Source organism: Lactuca serriola, chromosome 5 (genome assembly GCF_051521515.1).
Source record: "Lactuca serriola cultivar US96UC23 chromosome 5, Lser_US96UC23_V15, whole genome shotgun sequence".
Lineage (NCBI taxonomy): Eukaryota > Viridiplantae > Streptophyta > Magnoliopsida > Asterales > Asteraceae > Lactuca > Lactuca serriola.
In genome coordinates this window covers 247,095,432-247,118,920 of record NC_136412.1, presented here as the reverse complement: position 1 = coordinate 247,118,920, position 23,489 = coordinate 247,095,432, and the positions used below count along the sequence as shown (strand labels likewise).

The 23,489-nt window shown below is 36.6% G+C and overlaps 1 non-coding gene across 1 annotated transcript; it reads left to right on the top strand.

Moving 5' to 3' along the window:
* Positions 1-10,188: 10,188 nt before the first annotated feature.
* On the top strand, positions 10,189-10,295 carry LOC145056172 (small nucleolar RNA R71). Its single transcript, XR_013685704.1, has one exon. It is a non-coding gene; the product is annotated as a small nucleolar RNA R71 (small nucleolar RNA).
* The last annotated feature ends 13,194 nt before the right edge of the window (positions 10,296-23,489 follow it).

The following is a 23,489-nucleotide window of genomic DNA, read 5'->3' as shown; positions in this document are numbered from 1 at the left end:
TCACTTGAAATTAACTCTTCGCTTTCACAAACCTTTTCATCTTGAACTTTTGGTGAAGTAAAGGAAAAGACTTCAAAGATTAGTGGGATCGAGGCTCTTGTCTTGGTGGGCTTGACTTCTTCTTTAGGCTTTTCTCTTGTTTCGACCTCTTCTTCCATTAATTTCTCTAATTCTTCAAGTTCATTATCTTCATCCTTAAGAACACTTCATTTTGATTCTTAGACCTGGTGAATCCAGCTTCAACTCCAAATGTCATCTCTTCTTTTCCCACTCGCAAAGTAAGATTGGATTCACGAACATCCACCAAGGCTCTAGCAGTGTTAAGTAATGATCTTCCCAAAATAATGGTCACATCTTCATCTTCTTTCATGTCTATTACTACAAAATAAATTGGAAAAACAAAATTTCCAATTTTGAGCAATAAATCTTCTACTATTCCTCAAGGATAAGTTACCGAACGATTTGCCATGTGGATCGCTATTCTCGTAGTCTTAATTTTTGGAAGGTTGAGACTTTGATAAAAAGGAATAGTGCATGAAATTAATGTTACCTCCGGGATCAGCTAAGACACATGTTTTGGTGGAATTTCCAAATTCACATGGTAATGTAAGGCGTCCTAGATCTCCCATCTTAGTTGAAAAGACTTCCATGATTACTGTTGAGTTCATTAAGAAACATCTTCGAAGTCATCTCTAATTGTTGGCAAGTGTCAAGATGATCCTCAAGAAATTTCACGTACTCGGGCATTTTTTTATAATGATTCAATAAATGGGGTATTAGTTAGAATACCGTTGACTTGCTTGATGAATCTCTTATGATCTTGATATAATGGATGTACCCTTGCTTGAGAAGGAAAAAGTAACAGAGGATGGTAAGGTTTAACAGAAGATGGATTTTTCTATCCATACAGAACCCACGTCGTGAGCATTTGTTGCTCACGTTGTGAAAACTGGGCATCAACCCTTTCTTTTTCTTCGAGCTTCATTCTCAGTGGCTGAGGATTAGGCTACTTCGAGGCTTCATTATGGATCACTACAGGCTCTAAATGTTGGTCTTCTTCAGTTAATATGTCCATAACATGTGGTTACGGTCTTTGATTTGGATTCTTTTGTGGTAACCTTTCGTTAACAAGTGTAGTCAATTACTTGAGTTGAGTATCAATTTTTTAGATGGAAGCTTGTTGATTTCTATTGGTCACATTGACAGTATCGTGTCATCTTTTAGAGGCATCAGTAAACCTATTAAGCATGGACTCAAAATCCATCTTTTTCTCTGGTAGTGGTTGTTCTTTTTGATAGTGACCTTGTATGGTTTGCCTATATTCTTCTTCTTAGTGTATCTTGTATTCTTGACAAGGCAACAATTCTTTCTTTGGATTCCTCCAATCTTCATCATATTTATCACCACTTGAATAACACACTTGCGCTTTTTCTATTTTGTGTTCATCAAATCGTAATCTGTAGTTAAGTTTAGCCTATTGCAATTTTCACACCCAATTTTCACACCCTACAACATAGCCATGATTGCAACCATGTTCTCGTTCCCTCCATCTCCTTTACCTTGTGTAGCATCTTCGTTTAGGTTATGGTATTGTCTTGAATGTTTTGTAAATTCTTCAATTAGTTATATAATCGTGGCCAAATTCTTCTTCGTCATTGGCCCTTGAGAATCAAGAAGTTGTCCTGTTGTAATGTTCACCCCATCATAAAAAAACTAAAGACTTCTTGTTGCACGTTCAATTCATGATGAGGAAAATTTCTTGTACCTCTCCCAAGCTTTGTATAATGACTCTCCGATTTCATGTTGGAAGTTGGCTATCATCTTCTTTAGATTTCAGATTTTTGAAGGAGAACTAAATTGTTTAAAGAATTACTCTTTAAAATCATCCCAGGTTCGAATAGCTCCAGGCACGAGTGACTTCAGCCAAACTCTTACATTACCAATAAGTGTTACTAGAAGCATCCTTAGCAAAACCACATCTCTAATGACATTTGGGATATTGAAGTAGTTTGCAATGTTTAAGATTTCATCAATCTGCTTGAAGGCATCTTAGCTCACCTATGGCTTCCAAATTCATTTTTCTCTCTAGATTATCATATCCAAAATTCCTCAAATCCTTTGTGTGAAGGAATATTTTATAGTTTCCAAAAATTGTATCTCACGTCGTGAGAATTATGGTCACACAAGTAAACTACATTCCGCGTAGTTATCTTCTGGAAGAAACCTCCTCAAGACGTGAGATTATAATGCTTATTTTTTGATCTCAGTTATTTTGCATATCATCAAGAATTTTCCTCTTGCCACGCCATGGGACTTTTAAGCCACGTTGGGGGACTTGTATTTTCATGGTTTTTCTTCCTTTTAAGCTTGGTTAAGCTCTTAGCTTCAACTCTAGCCCTTCCAGGTTCTAGTATTTGTCAGTTTTGGACCTTTTCATTTAGAAGATATCATAGATTAAAAAAGTAGAGAAACAAACCAAAAGGGTGTTTGACCCATTCCTGTTTTGACCTACAATTCAATTCAATCCAACCAACCCATTCTACCACCTATACCCATTAGTATATGATTACAACAAATATGAATAAAAAGTTTGGAGATTTGAATAACAAGTTTGGAGATTATAAGAAAATGATATATTTCTTTTTGTAGGTCAAAAAAGGAAATACATATACCTGAACTTGGAATGTGGTGTCATTGCTTTAAAATTACCTACTCAAAACTAAAATAACAATATTTTTCATGTTTGAAATGTAGGATGCTACTCCAAGTTGTTTTTAGGTTGCTATTTAAAAATTGAGAAGTAAGTTGATCAACAATTAAATAGGATTTTCTTGAGTATAAGAAAATAATCCAAAAGTTGATAAAAATAGCCCGATGGTAATCTTATCACGGAAGAAAGAAAACTACATAGCAAAGAAGAAACAAGAAAAGGGCGATAACATGGGAAGAATTCCCAAAATTCCCTAAAGGCCAATTCTGTATTTACGGAAGCATAGTTTCACAACACGAGGCTAATCAAAGAAACAAGCGAAGGGTGATAACAACGAAGAGTTGAAGTCTAAATCATAAAAGCATGCTAATGTGTAATTTATATACTACCTAGTATATAAAATAATTACTAAAAATTAGTCTAAAAACAATAAGTAAAGTAAGGTTTTTATCTGATTTTGCAAGTTCAGATTAACTTAAAACTCAACACTAAACTAAAATAGACGATTGTAAAAAAGAGTAACAAGCCACTTCCATTTCGCTTCGACTTAACCTTTTTCTTATGTGTAGTTTCTAATTATGGATTTATTCAGTTGGTTACCAATTTAGATGTAATTAGCAGTCTTGATCCGATCTCCTAATATTTTCATCAGTTCATGAACTATTATGTATTGTCATACACAAGCAAGCACAAAATTTATTGTTAATGATAATTGTGATATGTAAGATATATCTAGATAATCATCTATTATCAAGATAAATTACCCAACACAATTATGATCAAATTAATGTTCTTCAACTCAGTTAAAGTATTTACATTTATTAGTTAATCTATGATGTGATTAATCCTAGCTATAGCAATTTAATGATCAAAAACTACTAGGCAAACAAGTTCATGCAATTCCAATGGTCATTAAACTACACTTAACATCATTCAAAGCAACAAAGATGCAAACTTTAACTTCCTAGGTAATGATTATCAAACACAAGCATTAACCAACTTCGTAGAATCCAAATATAAGCTAGAAAATAACACATAATATTAGGGTTGATCTACACTAAACGAAACCCTAATGATTAGTTACTCATAGCTGAAAATAAGCACACAAAAACATAAGAATTCGACATAGTTAATCTAATGTAAACCGAATGTGATGTGTAACCTTCAAATTCAATCTTTAAATGTTCTCTCTCTTCCAAGGGTTGTTTTTTTGGCTCTTCTTTGGCTTCCAAATTCGTTTTTCTTTCTTGAATATTAGATCCAAAACTCCTCAAATCGATTGTGTGATGGAATATTTATAGTTTCCAAAAATCGTATCTCACATTGTGAGAATTAAGGTCTCACATTGTGAGACCATTGTAATTCGTGTTTGGCAAGGAAATTGTATTATGTGTAATTATCTTCTGGAAGAATCCTCCTCGTGACTTGTGATTATAATGCTCACATCGTGAACTCAATTATTTTGCATAACATCAAGAATTTTTCTCTCACCACGCCATGGGAGTCTTAAGGTCCGTTAAGCTCCCAGCATCAGCTCAAATCGTTCCAGGTTCAAGTATTTGTCAATTTTGGTCCCTTTACTTCAAGAATGTCGTATTTGGATGCCAAATGTAATTCAACTCAATAAGTACCAAATATCTTTGCAATTAACCAAAATATAGCTTAAAATGTATTAAATTAATGCCTATATATATATATATATATATATATATATATATATATATATATATATAGCAATATCAAAATACTCCAAACTTGTCTTTTTCTTGGTCTCACGCAAAACTGGTTTTTATTATCATACCATCACATTAAAACCCTAGCTCCCAACATCATACAAGCCAATCCATTTTGAGTTTCTTTGTTACATCAAGACCTCAATGCATGTATTTGTGTCTAATTTTCCTCTAAACCTCCCAATCCAAGATACTCACAATATTTATAAATACTTCCCCACTACTTCTGTACAACAATCATTTATGCATCCTTCCGAATATATCCTCATAAATTTTTCTTAACCTCATGTTAATTTATGGTTAAGCCCCCAAGCATACATATGAAAAAATAACAAATAAATAAAAAATTACAATAAATAATAACTTGCCAAATTACCTTATTCCTGAAGTCTTCGATTATTGGATTTCTTGAAATTTTCTTCATATTTATTGATCTTATAGCTTTGTAGACTCTTATTCTCTCAAACTTTTGCAACTTTCTTTTTCTCTTTTTATTATTTTTTTCTAACCTTTTTTCACTCAAAAAGATAAAAATCATTAAAAAAAACATATGCTTAATCAAGGGAACTTAATTTCAACCCTTATTGGTTAAAGGTATTAGTCTAAAGTGCAATAACTACATAAGCTCTCCTGGATACATTTATGGTACACGATGTTAAATATATTATGTCCCTCAAACTAAACAAGGTCTTGTTTTTGTTCCATGATTTCACTAGGACATGGAAGCTATAAATACACTAGAACATATATTGGATCAAATAAACATCAAAACTAGCATCATACCGTCCTATACAACAGTAGCAACCAAGGTCTCAACACAACAATGCAACAATTTTTAAATAGATTTAATTTTAGATCATTATTTCAAATCTGTCTAATAATTTATTAAATCCTAGTCATTTTTTCAAATTTTATCAGTAAGCTTGCATTCCTAAATTCAACCTCTTACCCTACACTTAATTGATGAAATGTCCCCATTGCATACTCATAAATGTGTTGAGTAAAATATAAACCAAAAATTTGCAACTTCAAAAAGTGTGTGGTACATAAAATCCTCAATGTAAAACTTGTACTTCAGCCAAAATGTGGGAAAGCATACCCCATGTTTTATGGTTGAATGAAAGATCATAAACATGATTGATGATATCTCATGTCGTTAAATAGAGAGCCACGACATGAGTATGGCATAAAAGACTTTTGAAACATGATTTTTTCGAACTCACGACGTGAAGGATATATCTTACGTTGTGAGAAATAAACTTGAACAAAATATATTTCTTCTTCAATTTCTTCACGAGAGAATCCACAATTCACTTCTTAAGTGATTAATACACATTTTAAGGCTCATATTTTCTGTAAATCTCTCGTTTCTGCCCTAAAATTACACACGATTGTCACCCCACACGTATCAAAGAGTTTGATCTCCGGTTCTTATCTCTAACGCTCTCGACATCTCTTTTTTTTTCTCTTTTTTTCTTGATAAATTATCAATTTTGCAAAAAAAAAGATAATAATAAGCTCTTATGTTGCAAAAAGAAAACAAACGTTCATCATTCGGTTACATCATTTTGACAAAACAAAAAAAAAATCACACGTTAAAACACACCAAAAATAAACTAGGAATGAAAATAAAAACTCAAATAAACGGATAGATAAGTCATCATGCATCATCATCATCATCGACTCCATGTGCTCCACTAGACCCGACGCCAAAATCGCATGTGGCCTGTATCTCCCTCCCAAGTCGGAATGTAAGGACCATATGGTGGCATGTCAGGTTGTCGCTCAATCTGAAAATCGTATAAATATCATGAATAGCCCGTTTTTTTTATAGTGTATCGCCCCTCATATGTTGTCCACATAATACCCAACACAATTTTGGAAAGTATTGGTGGTTATACCACCAATGGGTACATCATGAAACGGTTTTGTGGTTGAACCCGATCTCCTCGTCGTTTAACATTTTGGTGTCCTCGTTGTCTCGGTTGCTCTTCGGGTTGCGTAAATGGTACCACCTCTTCATCACCCGGTATACTGCAATGACAACATTCATTTATTCCAAAAAAAAAATCAAGGTAAGATCATTACTCTTGATGCATGTACGAGTATGAGTCACTCTAAGAATGAACACATTATATGAATTTGCCAAACGAGTGACAAAATTCCCACCCGCTAGTGGAATCCCGGCTCTATATTTGACTACTTTACCTGTCAAATGTTGTGCAAGAAAATAAGGAATGTTGCAACAAACCCCTAGTGCTATGATGATCCAAATAGAAAACAAATTCAAAGACCTCACTTTATACCCATGTTTTTATGGTTGATTGAAAATGTCACAAGGCGATGGATGAGACGATAGATGGGACATCGGATTTGGCTCTCTTGACATACCCCATAACAAAATCTGCCATTAGCTATTGTTGTCCAAGAACCATACCCATTCATACCTTGAGAGTAATCTCAAGCAGCTAATCTCAAAAATCTATCAAAAATTAGAGACATTACTTCATGTTGTTCGTATATGCCATTTATGCATGCAAACTCGGTGAAGCTACATTCTCTATATTGGCCACCATAACGAAAAACTAAAGTTGTAGTGAAGTGAGGATCAACCATGTCTGCTTCAAAATAAATTGTTAAGTAAAACTCAACACACAATTCTTTGAAAACTGGTTCCTTAATCGAAAAAAAAATTCCACCCGTCGCAAGTGAAAGAAATCCCATTTTCGACATACGTCTTTTTGAGATATGGGTGTAATCTTCCCAAAATACCAGTTTCACTAAGCTTGTTCCAATCTATATTTGGTGATATGGCAAACTCACGATTGTAGAGCGATCCTAGCTTGTTTGTATAGTTGTTTCGAATTTCACATGGGAGATCATCCAAAAATTCATAGAATGGGTGTAAGCTCAAGAAATCGCCTTCTTGCTGTTGAGGAGCTTTTCACAGAACCATAGTACCAGCAAAATAGAAAGCAAACCAATCGTAACAAAATATAGTTGATTTAGTGTTCACAGAAAAAAATAGTAAACTAGACATCAAGTTCCGAGGTCGAGTGGTTGAAACACACGAATTGAGTTGGGTTCTACAACATCAGTTTCATCGGGCACCAATTCACAAAAAATAGAATCAAAATAACCATTGGGGTTTGCTTAAGCAGTGATTCTAAGTGCATGAAGCCAACATGCAACAAATTTTTTTTCTAAGAAATATGACCAATTTCGACATAAGCATCCTAAGATGAACCATAACTCCTCAAAATTTAATATCAGTAAAATCAAAGTATTAGAGCAAGAAATCAACAAAAAATCAAAGTAAATTGCAAAGATCGGCTGCAAAATACAAGTGGGGACCGATAGCGATATTCCTTCCTAAGTGGGTTTAAGCAATAACAATCAAATGTTTCTATATGCATATAACTGTTGGCCCCTATTTTAAATCTTACGTTGTGAGTTTTAATGCTCACGTCGTGAGTTTTGAACTTAATGAAACCACAAGTTTCTTTCCTCCCCCACGTTGTGGTATCTAAACCTATTTCGTGGGTTGTAAATTTTACCAAAAATAAAATTTTCCTTTTTAAAAATTTACCACTCATGAAGTTAATCCCACACATGATTATGGAAGAGAAGATAATTAAGATGATTATCCTCAAGAAAATAAAAGAAATGAAAAGCTAACTTAAAAGAAAAGGAAATTAAAATGAAAACTAAGATCGGGTTGCCTGCCAAAAAGCATTTCTTTTTGAAGAGTCGTGAGCCAGACTCCTTCCAACTCTATCTCGCGTCAGTTGGGAGCAGAATCCCCTTCTCTTTCTTTTTCTCCTTTTACCTCTTTTTGTACACTTCAACTCTCCTTATGTACACTTTCATTGAATTTTCCATTTTCCTTTGATGATTGCTAGTTTCAAGTTTTCTTTTAACTTCATTCCATAAAGCTTTACCTCCTTGCCCTCTTGAGCATCTGATTCATCACTTAAACTTATCTCTTCGCTTTCACAAACTTTTTCATCTTGATCTTTTGGTGTAGTAAAGGAAAGTAATTCAAAGATCATTGGGATCAAGGCTTTTGTCTTAGTGGGCTAGACTTCTTCTTTAGCCTTTTCTGTTGTTTGGACCTCCTCTTCAATTAATTTCTCTAAGTCTTAAAGTTCGTTATCTTTATCCACAAAGAACACTTCATTTTGACTCTTAGACCTCTCGAATCCTTCCTCAAATCTGAATGTCATTTCTTCTTTTCCCACTTGCAAAGTAAGCTTTGATTCATGAACATCCACCAGGGTCTACCAGTGTTAAGTAATGATCTTCCCAAAATAATGGTCACATCTTCATCCTCTTTCATGTCTATTACTACAAAATCAATTAGAAAAACAAAATTTCCAATTTTGAGCAATAAATCTTCTACTCGAGGATAATTTACCGAACAATTTGCCATGTGGATCGCCATTCTTGTAGTCTTAAATTCTTGAAGGTTGAGACTTTGATAAAAAGGAATTGTGCATGAAATTAATGTTAGCTCCAGAATTAGCTAAGACACATGTCTTTATGGAATTTCAAAATTCACATGGTAATGTAAGGCGTCCTAGATCTCCCATCTTAGTTGAAAAGACTTCCATGATTACTGTTGAGTATTGTTCATTAAGAAACACCTTTGAAGTCTTCTCTAATTGTTGGCAAGTGTCAAGATGATCCTCAAGAAATTTCACGTACACGGGCATTTTTTATAATGATTCAATAAATAGGGTATTAGTTAGAATACCCTTGACTTGCTTGATGAATCTCTTATGCTCTTGATATAATGGATGTACCCTTGCTTGAGAAGGAAAAGGTAACAGAGGCTGATAAGGTTTAACAGAAGATGGATTTTTCTATCCATACAGAACCCATGTCGTGAGCATTTGTTGCTCACGTCGTGAAAACTAGGCATCAACCCTTTCTTTTTCTTCGAGCTTCATTCTCATTGGCTGAGGATCAGGCTACTTCGAGGCTTCATTATGGATCACTATAGGCCCTGAATGATGGTATTCTTCAGTTGATATGTCCATAACATTTGGTTGTGGTCTTTGATCTGGATTCTTTGGTGGTAACCTTTCGTTAACAAGTGTAGTCAAATGCCCGAGTTGAGTCTCAATGTTTTTGATGGAATCTAGTTGATTTCTAATGGTCACATTGGTAGTATTGTGTCATTTTTCAAAGGATTTCATAAACCTATTAAGCATTGACTCAAAATCCATGTTTTCCTCGGTGGTGGTTGCTCTTTTTGGTAGTACCCTTGTCTGGTTTTGCCTATATTTTTCTTATTTTTGTTTCTTGTATTCTTCATAAGGATACCATTCTTTATTTGATTTCCTCCAATCTTCATCATACTTATCACCACTTGAATAACACACTTGCAATTTTCTATTTCTTATTCATTCAAATCGTAATCTTTAGTTAAGTGTAGCCCATTGCAATTTTCACACCCAACTCTTATATCATGTATATATTGATCCAATTTCGTCATTCGCCTAACCATATTCTCTAGTTTAGCCATGATTGCAGCCATGTTGTCATTCCCTCCATCTCCTTTACCCCTTGTTGTATCTTCGCGTGGCTTATGGTATTCTCTTGACTGTTGCGTGAATTCTTTAATTAATTATATAATCGTAGCCGTATTCTTCTTAGTCATTGGCACTTGTGAATCAAGAAGTTCTCTTGTTGTAATGTTCACCCCCATCATAAAAAATAGAGACTTCTTGTTGCACGTTCAAGTCATGTTGAGTACAATTTCTTAGAAAACCCTTGTACCTCTCCCAAGCTTCGTATAATGGTTGTCGGATTTCTTGTTGGAAGTTGGCTATCTTCTTCTTTAGGTTTGAGATCTTTAAAGGAGAACTAAATTGTTTAATAAATGCCTCTTTAAGATTGTCCCATGTTCAAATAGCTCCAGGCACGAGTGAGTTCAACCAAACTTTTGTATCTCCAGTAAGCGTTACTGGAAGCATCCATAGCCAAACCACATCTATAGGGACATTTGGGCCATTGAAGTAGTTAGCAATATCTATGACTTCATCAATCTGCTTGAAGGCATCTTCGCTCTGCTATGGCTTCTGAATTCTTTTTTCTCTCTAGAATATCATATCCAAAACTCCTCAAATTGATTGTGTGAAGGAATATTTTATTGTTTCCAAAAATCATATCTCAGGTCGTGAGAATTAATGTATCACGTCATGAGATCAGTGAAATTTATGTCTGCAAGGAAAGTGCATTCTACATAGTCATCTTCTGGAAAAATCCACCTCAAGATGTGATATTATAATGCGTATTTCGTGATCTCAGTTATTTTGCATATCATCAAGAATTCTCCTCTCACCATGCCATAGGACTCTGAAGCCACGTCGTGGGACTAGTATTTTCATGGTTTTTCTTCCTTTTAAGCTTTGTTAAGCTCATAGCTTCAACTCCAGTCCTTCCAGGTTCCAGTATTTTTTTTTGTCCTTTTTGTTTAGAAGACATTAGAGAGTAAAAATTGGACAAACAAACCAAAAGGGTGTTTGTCCCATTCCTGTTTTGAACTACTATTCAATTCAATCCAACCAACCTATTCTGCCACCTATACTCATCAGTATATGATTACAACAAATATGAATAACATGTTTGGAGATTTGAATAATAAGTTTGCAAATTATAGGCAAATGAGACATTGCTTTATGTAGGTCAAAAAGGAAAATACATGTACCTAAACTTGGAATGCAGTGTCATTGCTTTAAAATTACCTACTCAAAACTAATCAAACAATATATTTCAAGTTTGAAAAGTAGGATGCTAGTCCAAGTTGTTTTAAGGTTTCTATTTAAAAATTGAGAAGTAAGTTGATCAGAAATTAAATATGATTTTCTTGAGTATAAAAAATAATCCAGAAGTTAATAAAAGTAGCCCAAAAGGAATCTTATCACAGAAGAAAGAAAACGACATAATGAAGAAGAAACAAGAAATGGGCAATAACATGGGAAGAATTCCCAAGTGCCCTGAGGGCCAATTCCGAAATGAAGCTAATCAAAGAAACAAGAAAAGGGTTATAACAATGAAGAGTTGAAGTTTAAATCATAGAAGCATACTGATGTGCAATTTATATACTACCTAGTTTTAAATTTATAATCCTAACCTACTTAACAAACTAATTTCACTTAGGTAGTGTACTTAGTCTAATTTGTAGAATAGATTAGGTAAGTTAGGTACGAACATAGGGAACAAATTTAGAAAATAAAATAATTACTGAAAATTAATCTAAAAACAATAAGTAAAGAAAGGTTTTTATCCGATTTTACAAGTTCAATATAACTTAAAACATAACACTCAACTAAAATAGATGATTGTAAATAAGATTAACAAGACACTTCCGCTTAGATTCGAATTCCCCTTTTTCCTATGTCTAGTTTCAAAGTATGGATTTATTCAGTTGATTACCAATTTAGATGTAATTAACAGTCTTGATCCGATCTCTTAATATTTTCATTAATTCATGAACTACTACATAATGTCATAAACAAGCAAACGCAAAATTTATTATTAATGATAATTGGGCTATGTAAGAAATATCGAGTCATCATCTATGATCAAGATAAATTACCAAACACAATTATAATCAAATTAATGTTCTCCAACACAGTTAAAGTATTTACGTTTATTACTTAATCTAAGATGTGATTAATCCTAGCTATAACAATTTAATGATCAAAAACTACTAGGTAAACAAGTTCATGCAATTCAAATGGTCATTAAACTACACTTAGCATCATTCAAAGCAACAAAGATGCAAACTTTAACTTCCTAGGTAATGATTATCAAACATAAGCATTAACCAACTTCATAGAATCCAAATATAACCTGGAAACTAACACATAATATTAGGGTTCATCTACACTAAACGAAAGCCTAAATATTAGTTACTCATAGCAGAAAATAAGCACCCAAAAACATAAGAATGTGACATAGTTAATCTAAAGTAAACCGAATGTGTTGTGTAACTTTCAAATCTTCAATCTTCAAATGTTCTCTCTTCCAAGGGTTGTTTAATGCTCATCTCTGGCTTCTAAATTCGTTTTTCTCTCTAGAATATTAGATCCAAAACTCCTCAAATCGACTGCGTGATGGAATATTTATAGTTTCCAAAAATCGTATCTCACATCGTGTGAATTAAGGTCTCACATCGTGAGACCATTGTAATTAGTGTCTGGCAAGGAAACTGCATTCCGTGTAGTTATCTTCTGGAAGAAACCTCCTCGTGACTTGTGATTATATTGCTCACATCGTGAGCTTAGTTATTTTGCATATCATCAAGAATTGTCCTCTCACCACGCCATGGGAGTCTGAAGCCACATCGTGAGGCTTGTATTTTCACGATTTTTCTTCATTGTAAGCTCCGTTAAGCTCCCAACTTCAACACCAGTCGTTCCAGGTTCTAGTATTTGTCTATTTTGGTCCTTTTCCTTCAAGAATCTCCTGTTTGAATGACAAATGTAATTCAACTCAATAAGTACCAAATATCTTTGCAATTAACCAAAATATAGCTTAAAACGTATTAAATTAATGCCTAAATATATCTATACATATAGCAATATCAAAATACCCCACACTTGCCTTTTTCTTGGCCTCAAGCAAAACTGGTTTTTATTATCATACCATCACATTAATACCCTAGCTCCTAACATCGAACAAGACAATCCATTTTGAGCTTCTCTGTTACATCAAGACCTTAATGCATGTATCTGTGTCTAATTTTCCTAAAAACCTCCCCAATCCTAGATACTCACAATCTTCATAAACACTTACCTACTTCTTTTGAACAACACTCATTTTATGCATCCCACTGAATATACCTCAAAAATCTTTATTAACCTCAAGTTAATCTATGGTTAAGCCCCCAATCATACATATGGAAAAATAACCAATAAATAAAAAAATGACAATAAATAATAAGATGGAAAATTGCCTTATTCTTGAGTCTTCGATTTTTGGATTTCTTGAGCTTTTCTTCATAGCTTTGTAGACTCTTATTCTCTCAATGTTTTGCAACATTTTTTTATTTTCTCTTTTTATTTTATTTTCTCACTTTTTTTCACTCAAAAACTGAAATCCTAAAAAAACATATGCTTAATCAAGGGAGCTTAACTTCAGCCTTTATTGGTTAAAGGAATTAGTCTAAAGTGTAATGACTACATAAGCTCTCCTGGATACATTTCTGGCACACAATGTTAAACATATTATGTCCCTCAAACTACACAAGGTTGTGTTTTTTTCCATGATTTCACTAGTATAGGGAAGCGATAAATACACTAGAACATACATTGGCTGAAATAAACATCGAAACTCGCATCGGACCGTTCCACACAACACTACTATAAGAGCCCAAAAACCAAATAAAAATTTTCACTTTTGAAAATAGACATATAATCATAATTATTTATCCAAAATTCATTATATTGTATCAAATATCAAAGTAACAAAATCGCTAAATGCAGGAAATGCTAAAGAGTGAATGTTGCGCCATCATATCAGGCCCTTACCCTTAGATCCAGAACTACATGAAAACACCCAATAAACTCTAAGCAAGAGCTTAGTGAGTTCCCAAAATTTCATACAACATATGGCCATACATTACCATGAAAAAAATACACAAACCTACCATGGGCTACCCCCATGGTCTTTACCTAAAATGTCATGGGCTACCCCCATGGTCTAACATCCAGGTGCCATGGGCTACTCCCATGGTCTTCACATAAGTGTCATGGGCTAGCCCTGGGGTCTTCATACTGTCAATGTATAATAAATAACAATCCACAAATCAGGTAATGGGCCGACATTGGTGCCTTCGACCCATTGTCATGGTGAGAAGACTCACCTCAACTCGCTAAAAACAATAGTTGCTCGACTACCAATCTAAAATCTCACACTGTACAAAAATACAAATTACTCTAATCATGATTATGATACGGCCTAACCTGGGGCCCAAAATCCTATGTCCAAATTCCTCCAACACGGCCCAAAAGCCTTACTTCCTAAATCGGCCTAACTTCCAAGGTCCAAAACAATAGTGGGCCACAAGGCCCAATAGACCTAATCATGCCACTTATGGTTCAAAACAAGTACAAAGTCCCAATAACTCTCAATGAGTCCAGGACCAAGAATGAATAGGGAGCAACAAGCTCAAGATCCCAATGAAGCCCAAACCCCAATAGGGAGCGTACGCCCAACGTATCTCATCAGCACGCTTAGTGTACTAGTTTCATTGGTTGTTCACACAACATACAATTCATTACGCCTAGCATACAAGAAGCCTAAGCATAATACTGCATTAAGTTCTCAAAACTCGAAATCTTAATGTCCAAATCCATAGCCGAGTCTATTAAGATGTCCTAGGGCATAAAGTTGGCAATGTTATGCCCTTGCATGCCACATGGGAACCCAACACCTCATTTTTCCCATTAAGACCCCTTTTAAGATCTTAAACTCATGCATGGACCTACTACTATCATCAGGTAAGCATTTTTATGCATCAATCATGCCAAGGGGGCTAAGATATAACATTTATAACATCTGGAGTTCCTCAAACTCACAAGAGAAGGTCCATGGACCAAAAATGGACTCCTTAACAAACCCTAACTCAAACTCGCAAAAGAAATAGCAAGGTCTAGACTTTTTACCTCCATAAGTTCCACAAGATGAACTAGATGCAGGATCTAGAAGCTCAATACCATCCAAGACTTGATCACCACCTTATCCTTCTTGTAAATCCACTAAAGATGGCCACCAAGAACACTTTTAAGCTCAAGAATAACACTCTTTGCAAAACTAGGGTTTTGGGACGATGAGAGGCAATGGATGCTGTTTAGGGTAAGGTGTAAATGGCATAAGAGTGTTTAAATAGGGTCCTTGCCCTGAAATTTGGGTTTTGGTCTTAATCTACATACATCCCACGTAGAGCTTGGCACGCCCCACATACATGTTGCATGCCCGCTGTTGGGTCGTATTTTGTATTTAGTATTGCGTCTATTGGGCTCGTTAGCTAGTCCAATATATATCTCCGGTATGGGTCTGTCCATCCGTGAGTTTTATAGGGTTTAGTCTATATAGGTGCTTGCATGCATCTTAGAAGAGAACGATTAAGAGATTCATTATTCTGCAAGTTTATTGTTATCGTTCTTGTAACCCTAGAATCCTCTACAGCGGAAGTTCTTAGTCGAGCTCTACTGAGGATTGAGAAATCTAATCATTCGACACATCTTGATCCATTCTTGTGTTATTTACTGTTTTTATTCATCGCATTACTTGTTACGAAGATCTAATCGATCATCAAGTTAATTTTTTAACTTATCAATTGGTATCAGAGCGGGAGGCTATGTAATTCATACACATCTTTTCTGTGAAAGCTGTTGGAATTAAGGTTATTCCGCATTAACTAATATTTATTGAGCCGTCATCCCATAATTGACGTAACTCAGCATTTATTTGTTTTACCCTAATTTTATATATTACAAGTCTGATCTTTCAAACAGGTTATACGATCAAGCATGGACGAGTCACAATCAAATCCAATCAACATCTCAAACAACATTGGATCAATGACGAAGATTCCAGTTCTTTACACCCAGAATTATGAAGTCTGGGCACATCACTTCGAAGATTATGTCATTGGATCTGAAGACAATGGGTATCTTATTTGGGAAACAATCGTATCGGGACCATTCGCTCCTTTAGCAATGTCAAAAATCATTAAAAATCAGAAGGAGTATAATGATCTGTTAAAGGACGTAAAAGATATTGCTCAAGACGAAAAGGATAAGTTTCAGTGCAATATTAAAGCATTGAGACTGATTTAATTCGCTCTTCAATCCGACACATTCAGGCTAGTGAGTTCATGCAGCACTGCTAAAGAAATATAGGATAGGCTGCGAGAGCTTTATTCCACAGACGAAGATCTGGAGCATTCCATTCAGACCTTACTTTTGTCTGAGTTTGGCGAATTTAAGCAGAATCCTGAGGAAACTGTTATTCAGACGTTCGATCGCTTCAATCATCTTCTTAGTAAGATGATCAAGCACGATATAGAAAGGAAGCTGATTGAACAAAAAGTTATGTTTTTGAATGGTCTTAGATCTGAGTGGAGAGCGGTTGTGTCCACTGTTAAAGCTCATGAGCAATTCAAATCTTATTCATTGGCAAAGCTGGTAGGGATTTTGAAATCCCAAGAAAAGATTGTCTTGCAGGAGAAAAATGTGGTTTCAAGCTTAGGATCATTGGCCCTTCTGTCTAAAAGCAAAAGTGTGGTGGAAGATGAAGACCTTAACTTAGAAGACTATGACCTTACCTTTGAAGATTATGCAATGATGGTGTCAAACCCAAAGAGGTTCATTAAGAAAAGGTTTCCTACCAATAAGAACCGAAATTGGCAAGGAAGTTATAGCTCTGAAAAAGTTAGGGAAGAACCAAAGAAAGAGGCGAAAGCTGAAGGAGATTCGGGTGTGAACTGCTACTATTATGGAGGAAAGAACCACTATGCCAAAGGCTGTGTCCTAAAGAAAATGACAAAAAAGGATGAAGAGAAAGATGTGGAAGCTGTGTTGATGAAAAAGCTGGAAGAAATCAAGAGAAAGAAAGCTTCCACTAACCGTTCAATGAATGCTTTAATTGTGCAGGGTTCGGTAGCGGATGATGAGTTCGGTGGCGTGGAGGTCTGGTCAACCGACTCTGAGGATGATGAAGTCAGGAAGCCATCTCATGGAAAGGCTTATGTTGCGAAAGGTGAAGGAAGCGGTGGAAAGTGTTTGATGGTGACGGATGTATCTCAAATGAGGGGATACAACACGGACGGTGGGAATGAAGACACGAAGGAGCGAGAGAACTTGTGCTTCACAGCAAAACCTCTCAGCGTGCAGTTTAATGAGCTTGATGAATTAATCAAGAAGGTACAATACATTTTTGTTTCATTCAAAGTCCCACAAAATTCATATGAAAATGAATTAAAAAAACGTAAATTCAAGAATCTCATATCTAGACAGCAGTTTAACTCAAACAAGGGTCTCCAATTCTAACCTAACTGACCAAATAAGCAGGGTGTCTTCAAAGAGTGAGGAACGGAGGATGTGGATAGAGCTGAAGGAGTCGGAGTTGATCAAATCCAAGGACGAAAACATTTATTTACAAAGAGACAATTTGAAACTTTTAAAACAAAGAAATTTTGTTTAATTGCTAAGCGTCTTTATTCTAACATCACTCAACTTCATTTGAACTGTGAAATAGGTCAAAAAATTCATCGCATGATTTTGCCCTTCCTTGAGTTTAAGGAGGATGAAATTGACGCTGAAGCATATAATTGCGAAAGTGTAGTTTCGTCTGATGATGTGAATCCGACTTATATGTATGGACTAGACAAAATCGAATCTTTCATAAAGTCCAAGGACCATAAGGACATGCTGAAAAAACTTTTGGATGAAAATGATAAATTGAAACTAAGGACCGAAACCACACAAAAATTTGACTCTTTGAATGCCAACTTGAGCTCAGAAAATAAAATTGATGTTGAAAATGCATCTGAGCTTAATGAGGATGATGATATGAGTGAAATTTCTATAGAGGATGAAGTTGACTGTTCTGAGTTTGTCAAGAGCAAACCCGAAAACCACAAAAATCTTATCTCAGAAAATTCTGTGGAGTTTGCTCGCTTGTCCCAAAATAAGTCCCCGATCCTTGAAGAAAAGGATGTTGTATACCAAAAAGTAAGGACGACTCCAAATCAGGTATATAAGGTCACAGGAGTAACCGAACATCAGACAGCCAAACTCATAGCCATTTTAAATGAAGATAATGCTGATGGTTGTGATGAGTTCTTCTGGTCTGCTCCTATAGATAATGCCGACGAAACTGTTGGTCTGTCAGAACGGACGTCCTGGAAAACCAAAGGCAGATATGTGCCAGAACCTCTAAACAAGCCTGACAACTTCGACGTGCCAAGTACTAGTGGTACAAAAGAAGTTCCTGTAAAAGAAGTCACTCCTTCAAGCGAAACGTCATCTGTTAAAAGTGAACAGGCTGACAGGAAGCAAAAGCAAAAAGCCAACATCCACCGACAGCCGAAGCAAGTGAAGAATCAAAACCAGCAAAGGAACCAGAGATACAAGAAGAATCTCTCCGAAAGAAAACAGTTTTGGCGATCTCAAAACTCACATTTCTCTTATCATGACAAAAATTCAAAGTCAGAGAAAAGTGCTGTTAGACCACAAGAAAGTCATAACAACCGAAAGGACAGGTTCGGTTCTGAAAAGTATAACAACCGAAGGGAAAGGTTCGGTTCAAAGAACACCAGCTACCGAAAGTGAAGGTTCGGTTCAGAGAACACCAGCTACCGAAAGCATAGGTTCGGTTCCGAGAGCAAAAGCGACCAAAGTTCAAGGTTCGGTCCCACCAATGATCAAAAACAAAAGGGTCACTTAGAACCTCAAGTCAAGAAAACCTCTCCGTCTAAATTCTCTCATTCTAATTCCTCTAATTCTTCTCAACCCCATTCCAAATCCAATTTTGTTCGAACTCAAAATCCAAAATCTTCAACAGATTTGAAAGGAAAATCAAAGGTTTCCTCAGTCAAGACTGGTCAAAAACATCCTAAGATCCAAACGCCTAAACCTGAATCTAAACCGACTGTAACAAATCCCAACAAAATTAAAGTTTTCACCATTAAAAAGAAAAATGAAACAACTTTAATAAAAAGAACATATCTTGTTGACATCTCTCTTACTATTCCTGTTCCTGTGAAAGGCTCACTTGGACCCAAGAAACTTTGGGTTCCTAAATCTGCTTGATTTTTGCAGGTTATTAGTGATGAGCAGTTTGACGAAGAATGGTATATTGACAGTGGCTGCTCACGTCACATGACAGGAAGGAAGGAAGAGCTGAGGGAATTTCGATCTCTTTCAAACGGTGGAAATGTCAAGTTCGGGAACAACTCATTTGGCACGATAAAAGGTTATGAAATGATAACAAATGGAGACTTCACAATTAGAAAGGTTGCATACGTTGAAGGGATACAGCACAACCTCATCAGTGTATCTCAGCTTGTTGGAGGTACCGGACTCAAGGTCTCATTCGACGATGAGGGTTCGAAGATAATAGAGAAGAAAATGAAAAGAGTAATTCTCAAATCAGAGCGCAAAGGCGAAATGTTTCCCCTGAATCTCAAACCCATCAAAGGAAATCCAGCTATCTGCCTGTTATCCAAAGCACAATCTGACGAAAGCTGGCTGTGGCACCGAAGGCTCTCTCATCTCAACTTCAAGGACATCAATAAACTTGTCACTGGAGGTCATGTTAGAGGTCTTCCATTGCTCAAGTTCGATCGAGAACATTTATGTGTTGCGTGTGAAATGGGGAAGTAGAGTCGTCAAAGTCACCCATCGATAATAAACACTAAAGTTGTTGAACCACTAGAGTTAATTCACATTGACTTGTGTGGTCCATCATCAATCGAAAGCATCAGCGATAGCAAGTATATTCTTGTCATTGTTGATGAATTTTCACGTTTTACATGGGTGTTCTTTCTGAGGCACAAATCTGAAGCAACTCTCAAACTAAAGATGTTCATCAAGCAAGTCGAAGTGCAACTGAGGAAAGTCGTTCGCAACATCAGAAGCGACAATGGGCTGGAGTTCAAAAATAAAGAATTCGAAGACTTCTTGGCAGAAAAAGGAACCAGTCACAACTTCTCAGCTCCCTACACCCCTCAACAAAACGGGATTGTCGAAAGACGAAACCGATCTTTGTGTGAGGCGGCCCGAACCATGCTAAGTTTTGCTTCTTTACCTTTATATTTTTGGGCTGATGCTATTGTTGCAGCATGTTTTACGCAGAACAGGTCGTATCTCAATAAGCGGTTTACTCTCAATCCTTATGAGATCATCAACAACAGGAAGCCAAACGTCAAATTCTTCCATGTATTCGGATCACGGTGCTTCATCTTCAACTCTAAAGAACATCGTAACAAGTTCGACGTCAACGCCGATGAAGGGATTTTCCTGGGATATTCTCTCACATCAAAAGTCTATCGAGTATTAAACAAGCATTCGAGGAAGATATAAGAAACTTATTATGTGACTTTTGATGACAGCTATGTCAAAAATCTGAAGGCCACTGAAGAGACAGTTGGAGAAATTTTCTCTCAAACAGGCCAAGTCACTGCCTCGATTGCAAATCTGTTTGAGCAGTTTGTAGAGTTATTCGATGAACCAGAGAAGGCTACTCTTTCGGAAGCTAATGCAGCAGACAACAAAGTAGATCATCTGAAGCAACTCGTCGAAGATGCCGCCAAGCAAATGAATGAAGGAGGATCAATTCCAAACGAACCTCCACAGCAAGGTGCTTCAGTTGAGGGGGAGGATCCATCTTCTTCAACACAGCCGGGCTCACATGTTGAGGGGGAGAACTGCTCTCCAGCTGCACCCGAAAGCCCAGCTATACCCGAAAGCCAATCTGCACCCGTAAGTCCTATAGTACCCGAACGCTCAACAACACCCGAAGGTACTACAACACCCGAAGGTGCTACAACACCCGAAGGTGCTATAACACCCGAAAGCCCGACACCACCCGAAACTCCTGTAGCTCCAGAAACTCAAGATACACCTGAAAGCTTATCTGTCGAGGGGGAGAATGCCGATATGTTTTATGACGATGATAGTCAATCTGAACTAGAAGAGATGGTAAATGCTGAATTGGATCCATCCTATGATCCAAATTACCCTCCTCTTGTCAAATGGACCAGAGATCATCCTGTTTCACAGGTTGTCGGTAATGTCTCTGAAAAGGTTCTGACCCGATCTCAACTGAAGGCAAAGCAAACTTCTTTGTTTTCAAAGGTAGAATTCGGTATGTTTAACTCCTTCGTCTCAAAAGTTGAACCAAAGACAGTCAACACTGCTCTTGATCACTCCGACTGGGTTCAAGTTATACAAGACGAACTTAATGAGTTTGAAAGAATTAAAGTTTGGCGCCTCATTCCACCTCCTCAAGATGCCTCGGTTGTTGGTCTCAAATTGGTCTTCAGAAATAAAATGGACAAGGAAGGCAATGTGATAAGAAACAAAGCTCGTCTAGTGGTGAAAGGATACTGCCAGGAGGAAGGAATCGACTATGAGGAAACTTTTGCTCCTGTAGCTAGGCTGGAATCCGTTAGAATATTTCTTGCCTATGCTGCACACAAGAACTTTGAGGTCTATAAAATGGATGTAAAGTGCGCATTTCTAAATGGGGAACTTGAAGAAACGATGTACGTGGAGCAACCTCCTGGTTCCGTCAATGAAATATACCCCGATCACTGTTATATTCTGGACAAAGCGGTATATGGACTGAAACAGGCACCGAGGGCCTGGTATGAAACGCTAACCAAGTTTTTAAAGATGTCCAAATTCAAACAAGGTTCGGTTGACCCAACCTTATTTCGTAAGAAGGAAGGTAACCACCTTATGAGTGTTCAAATCTATGTCGATGATATCATCTTTGGCTCGACGAATCCTAGCTTAACGGCTGAATTCAGGAAGCTGATGGAGACTAAATTTGAAATGAGCTCAATGGGTCCTATTAACTTTTTCCTTGGTTTAAACATTAGACAGGGACCCAAAGGCATCTTTATTAACCAGGAAGCCTACACCAAGACTCTCCTTGCGAAAGTTCGGCATGATGGGAGACTCGAAGGTTAAAGTTCCAATGGCGTTCGGCACCAAGCTCACTCCATCCTTGGATAAGCCAGCAGTCGATATTACGCTATATCACCAGATGATCGGCTCTCTAATGTATCTTACTGCTAGCAGGCCTGATATAATGTTTTATGTTTGTTCTTGTGCTAGATTTCAGGCGAATCCTCGTGAACCTCATATGCTTGCAGTGAAGAACATACTCCGGTATCTCAAGCGAACTACCTCTCTAGGCTTATGGTATCCATCCAACTCAGGTTTCTTCGTTCAAGCCTACTCAGATGCAGACCTTGGAGGTTGTGGACTAGACAGGAAAAGCACCACTAGAGGCTGCCAATTCCTTGACGGGAAGTTGGTAAGATGGCAATCAAAGAAACAGACCTGTGTATCTCTGTCTACCGCTGAAGCAGAATACATCGCAGCAGCCTCCTGTACATCTCAAGTGATTTGGATCCAAAGCCAGCTTCGGGACTATGGACTCAATATGAAAAAGATCCCACTGTATTGCGACTCTGAAAGTGCAATTAGGATCTGTCATAACCCAGTGCAACACTCGAAGACTAAGCACATAGCACTGAGGTATCACTTCATTAAGGATCATGTGGAAGATGGGAACGTCGAAATACACTTTGTTCGAACCACTAATCAACTGGGCGACATCTTCACCAAAGCTCTTCCTGAAGCAACTTTCAACAAAATTCTACAAGGGCTAGGTATGATGGAATCGGAGTCAATACCAAAGATTACCTCTCAAGACTAAAAGTTAGAAGCGAAATAGACCGAACGTTCGGGTTCGGGTCTCATGTATGCTGAAATGAACCGAACGCTCATGTTCGGGTCTTAATCCGGTGTACCAAAATAGACCGAACGCTCGGGTTCGGTTGTATAATCTGATTTTCGCTTATCACTCAAAGGTAGTTTCTTTGGTTGTAAATCTTTTGTATTATTTTTTAGATTCATTTATCTTATTTTCAAAGTTATTCTCTTTTTAAAACCTATTTTCTTTGGCAACCGAAATAGACCGAACATTCGGGTTCGGTTCCAAAATTTTTCTCACCCGAAATAGACCGAACGCTCAGGTTCGGTTCCAAAGTTTTTCTCAACCGAAATAGACCGAACGCTCGGGTTCGGTTCCAAATTTTTTTGTATTCATTTTTTTATGTCTTATTTTTTTTATTCTTATTATCAAAAATTCCAAAAATATTTTTTTTTTAAATTCAAAAACTCCAAATATTTTTTTTTCTGCTTATGGGTAAATCATTTCATTAGCTAAGTGTCCCTAGAAGCATGTTGCTGTATGTGTCCAAAGCCTCACCTGATTCTGAATAATAGCCT